The sequence below is a fragment of the Triticum aestivum genome, chromosome 5A (assembly GCF_018294505.1).
Source record: "Triticum aestivum cultivar Chinese Spring chromosome 5A, IWGSC CS RefSeq v2.1, whole genome shotgun sequence".
NCBI lineage: Eukaryota > Viridiplantae > Streptophyta > Magnoliopsida > Poales > Poaceae > Triticum > Triticum aestivum.
The window spans coordinates 38,836,538-38,844,553 of NC_057806.1; positions in this window are offsets into that span (position 1 = coordinate 38,836,538).

Here is an 8,016-nt window from a genome sequence, read left to right on the forward strand (position 1 = left end):
AAGGACACTGCAAGATCGAACCCAAAGCTAAGCACTTCTCCCGTGGCAAGTGTCGGTGTCAAAACCGGCGGATCTCGGGTAGGGGGTCCCGAACTGTGCGTCTAAAGCGGATGGTAACAGGAGACAGGGAACACGATGTTTTACCCAGGTTCGGGCCCTCTTAATGGAGGTAACACCCTACGTCCTGCTTGATTAATATTGATGATATGGGTAGTACAAGAGTAGATCTACCACGAGATCGGAGAGGCTAAACCCTAGAAGCTAGCCTATGGTATGATTGTGTGTTGTCCTATGGACTAAAACCCTCTGGTTTATATAGACACCGGGGGGGGGGGGGCTAGGGTTACACAAGGTCGGTTACAAAGGAGGAGATGTACATATCCCTATTGCCTAGCTTTCCTTCCATGCCAAGTAGAGTCCCATCCGGACACGAGACGAAGTCTTCAATCTTGTATCTTCATAGTCTAACAGTCCGACCAAAGGATATAGTTCGGCTGTCCGGAGACCCCCTAATCCAGGACTCCCTTAGTAGCCTCTAAACCATGCTTCAATCATGATGAGTCCGGAGCGCAGTATCGTCTTCGGCATTGCAAGGCGGGTTCCTCCTCCGAATACACCACGGAAGAATTTGAATACAAGGATAGTGTCCGACCCTGCAAAATAAGTTCCACATACCACCGTAGAGAGAATAATATTTCCACAAATCCAATTTGCTGACTTGTTTTGGCAGCACGACATTATGCCATGGCCCGATGATTATTCGAACCATTTCCTTTAACTAGCTCCGCACATAACGCGAGGCATTTTTTTGACACGTCTTGTCAAAGCAGAGATCGTGTCCCCCTTATTATGGGATTCTCATCAATACGGGCGTGGGTAACCCAACCGTGCCATCGATTACAGCGCTTGGGGGATAAACGAGTTTTACCAAGCTAGTGGGGATGCATAGTTTCATCCGCCCATATAAAGGGATAAGGATTCACCTTTTCATCCACGCCTTCTTCCTCCTTTGCTCATCCATTTTCGCGCACTCGAGCTCCAGCGCCCAAGTCCGCACTTCCTACCTCAACCTTCTCCAACCATGTCCGGAGCGGGAGGCAGGTGGATGGTCTCCTCCGTCACGGAGGGACACATCAAGAAGCTGAGGAGAGCCGGATACCTGCCCGACGACATCGCGCACCGGCTCCCAGATGAGGGGCAGCTCATCCCCACCCCCAGGCCCCATGAGAGGGTAGTGTTCCTTACCCATTTCCTCCGTGGACTGGGATTCCCTCTCCACCCATTCGTCCGGGGGCTCATGTTCTACTATGGCCTGGATTTCCATGATCTGGCCCCAAACTTCATCCTCAACATCTTGGCGTTTATCGTCGTGTGCGAGGCCTTCCTCCGCATCAAGCCCCACTTCGGCTTATGGCTGAAGACCTTCATTGTCAAGCCGAAGGTTGTGAGCGGCCACCAGGCGAAGTGCGGAGGAGCCATGGTGGGAAAGATGCCTAACATCACATGGCTCGAGGGCTCCTTCGTGGAGACCGTAAAGGGGTGGCAATTGGGGTGGTTCTACATCACCGAGCCGCGTGACCCTAAATGGGCAGCGGCCTCCGAGTTTCGATCTGGCATCCCCACGCGGCTCACCTCCTGGCAAGAGAAGGGCCTGTCCTAGGGTAGTTCGGGAGAGCTGACCGGACTCCAAACATGTATTCAAAACATGGTGAACAAGAAGCTCAAACTCGTCAACGTAGTCCAGGTCATGCTCATCCGCCGGATCCTCCCGTGCCAACAATGGGCTTTCAACTTGTGGGAGTTCGACCCAGCCCAGCACCGAACTCTGAATAGGCTCTTTGACACAACTCACGAGGATGCCTGGAAGGTGCTATTCAAGGGTGCCGAGGTTCCCCCTCCCACTACCGAGGATCGCAGATTCTGCGCGAAGCGCCAAGCCAGCGCGGTAAGCTATTTTACCTCTCACAGGATACTTGTTTTTCATAGTTTGACTTTATGCGGGATCTAAGCTCCCGTACCTTTGACAGGACTGGCAGGAGACGGCCAGACGGATCGACTGTCCGGCTCCTATTCCCGAAGGCCCAACAGACACTCTCCTGGTGAAGATGTTGACTCTGGCTCCTTACAAGGTGCCGAAGAAGACCAAGAAGGCCAAGGGAACCCGAAAGAGTTCCCGACGCCAGGCATCATCGGACTCATCGTCCGATAACTCTGCGACACACTCCTCCCCCGAAGACGAGGAGGAAGAATAAGATGCTCCCCCTTTAGATGGGGGAGACAAGAAAAGGAAGGCTGCCCCAACTGGGGAGGCCGAGGGGTCCAAGAAGGGAAGGACTCTCCTTCCGGACAGTTCCACCACCGCCGTCGAAGGCGAAGACGACTGGCTGCTCAGGGCCAAGCCCCTGGCGAAGTCGTAAGTATTCGGATACCAGAGTAACTCATAGCATTCCTTTGTCGCACTGCTTCCCCTAACGCCGAATATGATTATGCAGGACGCCACGAGCCCGTATCGATGTATCGTCGGAAGGCTCCCTGGGCTCGTCGGATATGGATAGCGATCCACTTCCGACCACCACCTCCCCTTGCCCTGCAGATGACGCCGAGGTATTGTCTCAAGAGGCACCGGGTCGAGGGGAGATAGTCCCGGAGGCACCTCAAGGCGACCTTCCGGACTCCGGGAGCAGAGGGAACAAGGCCCCTGAGGGCTCCGAGTTCGGCCCTCAGTCGAACACCGCGCCGACCTCCAATGGTTCCGGACTCGGGCAGGCGGCCTCCTTCCAAGAGGGGCAAGACGCCTGTGCCGGTGACCTCTGTCCATCCAGAGGCGCCGGACAATCTGCTGGGAGCACTTTGCAGCGCTTCCATCGATGAGGAGCACGATACTATTATGAGTGCGGTGGTCCAGAAGGTTCAGTCCGCCAAGAGCGGATTGACTGAAGCCTGTGCCAGCCTTCTAACAGGCTTTGAGGTAAGTGTTTAAAATATAGGAAAAATATTACCGCATAGATAGTAGCCCCTGATGCTCTGTTCGGTGTTCACAAAGAAAAGCCGAACAGAGGATCAAACAATATCGCAGGAGTCTAATATAAGTATGTCAATATGCGTATGCAGGCTTCGCTGCTGGCATCTGCCGCACTGACTGCGGAGGTCGCCGCACTGAAGCAGGACCTTAAAGGGTCCAAGGACGAGCTCGGCCTTGCGAAGAGGCAGCTCGAGGAGAACAAAGGTAAGTAGTACCTAGTATATGGATATGTATAAAAAGAATGCGATTGCAAAATGACAGGATCATCATGAATTTGCCAGGGGCCACGACCGAAGTGGCGACCCTAAAGCAAGCGTTGTCCGAGGCCGAAGATAAAGCGGCCAAGGAGCACACCGAGCGGGAAAGGCAAGAGGCTCGGGTGGGCGAGGTGCAGCAAGAGCTACAGGCTCTCGTGACGAAGCACGAGGCGTTGGAGCTTGACTCGAAGACACGAGAGTCTGAGCTTGCCGCGGCCCTCGAGAGCGCAAAGAGTGCCAAGGCCGAAGCCCAAAAGGCCCTCCAGGAGATTGACGCAATGAAGAAAATAGCGGCGGGTAAGGCATTCTATATGCAAAGCAAGCATATGAAAGTAAATTACCTATTACTTACCCGAATCCGGAGCTCTCCAGGAGCATCCGCAGATTTGCCCCACAGCGTGTCGGATGCCACACAGTTTTATCAGGCCTAGGAGGGAAGCTCAACGGAGAAGCTGTTCTGGTCTCAGTATACTGGGACCGAACACCCGGTGCCTATGAGCGACCAGCTGAAATAGTTGGTCGAGCTACACAAGGTGGCCGAATAGGCCATGAAGGGCTTTATAGTCCGGCTGTGGCCTGGCGACGCCCTTCCGAACAGCTACTTCGGCCTATTGAGGCGGCTTGTGGATGCCTGCCCACGGCTGGAAGTCGTCAAGCGGTCCGTCTGCATCGAAGGTGCACGCCGGGCATTCGCCCGTGTGAAGGTGCAATGGGCCAAGCTAGACGCCGTGAAGCTGATCAAGGAAGGACCGCCACAGGGCAAGGAGCATCGCACCCCCGAAATTTATTATGAGGGTGTCCTGAAGGGTGCCCGTCTTGTAGCAGACGAATGTCCAAAGGATGTAATATTTGAGTAAACTTGCTCGTGTGATCCTGTATGATGAAAACTTGTTTCATATGCGCTATGCAACGCTTGTTTGAATTTAAAATATTACCTTCTGTTTGGTTGTTTATCCAATCTGAGAGATGGCTAGCCCTTGGCTTCTGCCCCCATGCTGCGAGTGCTGGGGTGTTCAGGATAAACCTGAGCACTCTTGTTCCCATTTTTGGGTCCTTCAAGGGAGGTGCTCAGCACAACAAACAAGGCAACCGGACTAATAATGCTTTATCACTCTCACTTAGCCATAGAATTCTATAATTTTAAATTTCGGCGAAGCCCCTGGTATTCGGAAGGCCGAATTCGGGGCGCGATACACGCCTTTAAGCCGGACAGGACCGGCTCCTCGCTCTAAGCGGCATAAGTCTTTAGGGACTCGAAACCTTGCCGAAGAGCGACCAGTCTCTCGCCTTATCATGACAGCCAGTTTTAGCTTTCTCTACTGAGGTGCTTAGCCTAGCAGAACCGGGGCACAATCGCAGTAGTTCTCCTAGTGCTACCTTAGCCGATAGAGCGGAACGTAAGGTACCAAAACATAGGAGCCGGGCAAACCCAACATTTGACCAAAGACATGATTCGGAGCTGATGCATATAATGCTATAAGTTCGGGGTGCCGCACTTGTGAAAGTGTTCGGACTTCTCACACCATAATGTGGGGTACTTAAGCCCCTGGTGTATTGGTCGTACCAAAGTGTACGGTTGCAAGGCGTCATTAATGAACATATATATATATAACGAGAATCCAATAATAGTCGTAATGTTATGCATTGTTTATTAAAAAAGGTGTGTTAAAGCAGAATGATACAGATAGTGCGATAAGCAAAAAGTAGGACTATGTACCTTCCAAGGGCAAGCTGAGGAATAGTATTGAAGCAAATATTTCACTCGTTATCGTAATCCACGCGGGAGTTCCATGGTGTGACGTAGCTTTCTGCCTCCTTGGTTGCCGCATCATGTGTTCGGCAATCATGCTGCCGGACAGGGTTTCCAGAGATTAAAGTCCTGAAAGAGAAAAATAACAAAGCGGGAAGCCCCTGGTGCGGTTTAAGCCGCGTATTGGGGCGTGCCGTAGTTGTGCCCATGGTATTTTTAATGTGTAATTATGTACGCATGGCATGAATTTCGCCGTTTGGCTTGGGCCGGGGTGGGGGCCACATTGCTACGTGAGCTTAGATCATGCCAGGCGGTCTAGTTGCCGACTACTCCGAGCGCGCTTGAAGGTGTTCGGGTCTTGAAACACCGAACTGGTGGATTGCCTTGAGAGGCTGCTTTGCACTTCTGCTGCGAGGGCCGCAGTGTGCTCCTCCGTGCGGAGAGAGCGCTCTGTGTTTCCATTAACTGTGATGACCCCCCGAGGTCCTAGCATCTTGAGCTTGAGGTATGCATACTGCGGTACCGCATTGAATCTTGCAAATGCGGTTCGCCCGAGCAGTGCATGATAGCCACTGCGGAACGGGACTATATCGAAGATTAATTCTTTGCTTCGGAAGTTATCCGGGGATCCGAAGACCACTTCCAGTGTAATTGAGCCTGTGCAATGGGCCTCTACACATGGAATGACGCCTTTAAAGGTTGTTTTTGTGAGTTTGATCCTTGAGGGGTCTACACCCATTTTGCGGACTGTGTCCTGGTAAAGCAGGTTCAGGCTGCTGCCGCCGTCCATAAGGACTCGAGTGAGGTGAAATCCGTCGATGATTGGGTCTAGGACCAGTGCAGCTAATCCGCCATGACGGATACTAGTGGGGTGGTCCCTGCGATCGGAGGTGATCAGACAGGAGGACCATGGGTTGAACTTTGGGGCGACTGGCTCCAACGCATATACGTCCCTGAGCGCACGCTTCCGCTCCCTCTTGGGGATGTGGGTTGCGTATATCATGTTCACCGTCCACACTTGTGGGGGGAACTTCTTCTGTCCTCCGGTGTTCGGCTACCGGGGCTCTTCCTCATCATCGCTATATGGCCCCTTATCTTTGTTTTCGGCAATTAACTTGCCGGCCTGCTTGAATACCCAACAATCCCTATTGGTGTGGTTGGCTGGCTTGTCGGGGGTGCCATGTATTTGACACGAGCGATCGAGTATGCGGTCCAAACTGGACGGGTCCGGAGTGCTTCTTTTAAATTGCTTTTTCCGCTGACCGGGTTTAGAGCCTTTGAATCCGTCATTGAATGCCGTGTCCTCGGTATTGTTGCTGTTAATGCGGCGCTTATGTTTGTTGCGACGTGACCTGCTATTGCCATCCTTAGTGTCCGAAGTACCATGGTTCTTTGATATGTTATTACTGCGAGCCAGCCAGCTGTCTTCTCCCGCACAAAAGAGGGTCATGAGTGTCGTGAGGGCTGCCATAGATTTCGGCTTTTCCTGACCAAGTGCCGGGCTAGCCAGTCATCGCAGATGTTGTGTTTGAAAGCTGCTAGGGCCTCTGCATCCGGATAGTCGATGATTTGATTTTTCTTTGTTAGGAACCGAGTCCATAATTGCCTGGCCGATTCTTCTGGCTGCTGAATTATGTGGCTCAAGTCATTGGCATCTGGTGGTCGCACATAAGTGCCCTAAAAGTTGTCGAGGAATGCGGCCTCCAGATCTTCCCAACAGCTAATGGACTCTACTGGCAAGCTGTTAAGCCAATGCCGCGCTGGTCCTTTGAGCTTTAGTGGGAGGTATTTGATGGCGTGTAAGTCATCACCGCGGGCCATGTGGATGTGGAGGAGGAAATCCTCGATCCATACCGCAGGATCTGTTGTGCCGTCGTATGATTCAATATTTACGGGTTTGAAACCCTCTAGGATTTGATGATCCATCACTTCGTCTGTGAAGCATAGGGGGTGTGCAGCGCCTCTGTATTGGGCTATATCGCGACGCAGCTCGAATGGGTCTTGCCCGCTGTGTTCGGCCCGGCCGGATTTACTTTTACTGTATCCGGCGTGATGTTTATCGTCTCGCATAGTGGCGCGCCCTCGTGATCCGTAGATCGATCTTGCATGCTTTGCTTTGTCCTCCAATACGTCTCGCAGGTCTGGCGTATTTCCCCATGCCTTTTTTTGAATGATGTCGGGGTGCAGGCTGAGTTTTTTTGGCTGGAATGCCTCTCTATCGCGGCCATGAGGTGACCGATCAGCCACGTCATACGCTTCTTCTCCAGTCGAGGCAGCAACCTGCATTTTGGGTAACTCTTGGAGGGGCGTTCGAGTTTATATTCCTCGGTCGTGAGGACTTCAGTCCATCTGTCAGCTAGCAGATCTTGATCAGCTTGAAGCTGCTGCTGCTTTTTCTTAAGGCTATTTGCCGTGGCTATAAGCCGGCGCTTGAAGCGCTCTTGTTCGACGTGATCCGCTGGCACGACGAATTCGGCATCGTCGATGCTTGCCTCGTCTTCGGAGGGGGGCATGTAATTATCATCCTCCGCCTCTCCATCTGCCGCTCTCTCTGGAGGGCTGGCCTTTCCATCCTCCTGTCCTAGATCGTGTTGGAGGGGATTGTTGCCATCTTCGGCACTATCCGGAGTGTTATTATCTCCTGTGCTGGTATCACCACTTTTGCTTTGGCGGGACTTAGAGCGGCGCCGCTGACGTCGGCGCTTGGGTTGCTTCTTGGAGGGGTCATCCTCCGATGTCTCGTCGCCATTGCCTTCTTTGGGTGTGTCCACCATGTATATATCATATGATGAGGTGGCTGTCCAGTGCCCTGTGGGCAAGGGTTCCTCTTCGTCTCCCGCATCATCGTCCATATCGTCGATGTCTTCAGAGTCGAAGTCGAGCATGTCGGTTAAGTCGTCGACAGTGGCTACTAAGTGGGTGGTGGGTGGGCCGCGAATTTCTTCGTCGTCTGCATCCCAATCCTGCCAGACATAGTTCGGCCAGGA